The 423-nt window shown below is 63.8% G+C and overlaps 1 long non-coding RNA gene across 1 annotated transcript; it reads left to right on the plus strand.

Annotated features, from left to right (window-relative positions):
- The first annotated feature begins 111 nt into the window (after positions 1–111).
- On the plus strand, positions 112–423 carry LOC107182957. The gene is made up of 2 exons (XR_001513717.1): positions 112–221; positions 316–423. It is a non-coding gene; the product is annotated as an uncharacterized LOC107182957 (long non-coding RNA).

Below are 423 nucleotides of genomic sequence, written 5' to 3' on the forward strand. Positions count from 1 at the left end.
GGGGCAGCTCATTCCCTCATGTGATAGTACATCTGCTCAGTGGGCCAGACCCTGGGCCCAGGTTTCATCTCTGCCCCCGACGCAGGGAGGGGCTTCAGGGTAGCCCATGGCCTCCTGACCTGCCTCTGTCCCCCCGCAGCTGCCCTACCTGATTGACGGGGCTCACAGGGTCACCCAGAGCAATGCCATCCTTCGCTACCTTGCCCGCAAGCACAACCTCTGTGAGTGGGGCAGGGGTGGGTGCAGGGGACGGGCGGCCCTGGGCCTGGGCTGGTGGGGTGGGAGGCTGAGGCGGAGCCCCTGTTGTGTCAACAGGCGGGGAGACGGAAGAGGAGAAGATCCGCGTGGACATGTTGGAGAACGAGGTGATGGACCTCCGGATGTTCCACATCAGGACCTGCTACAGCCCTGACTTTGTGAGTC

The sequence above is a fragment of the Myotis davidii genome, unplaced genomic scaffold (assembly GCF_000327345.1).
Source record: "Myotis davidii unplaced genomic scaffold, ASM32734v1 scaffold217, whole genome shotgun sequence".
In the NCBI taxonomy this organism is placed as follows: domain Eukaryota; kingdom Metazoa; phylum Chordata; class Mammalia; order Chiroptera; family Vespertilionidae; genus Myotis; species Myotis davidii.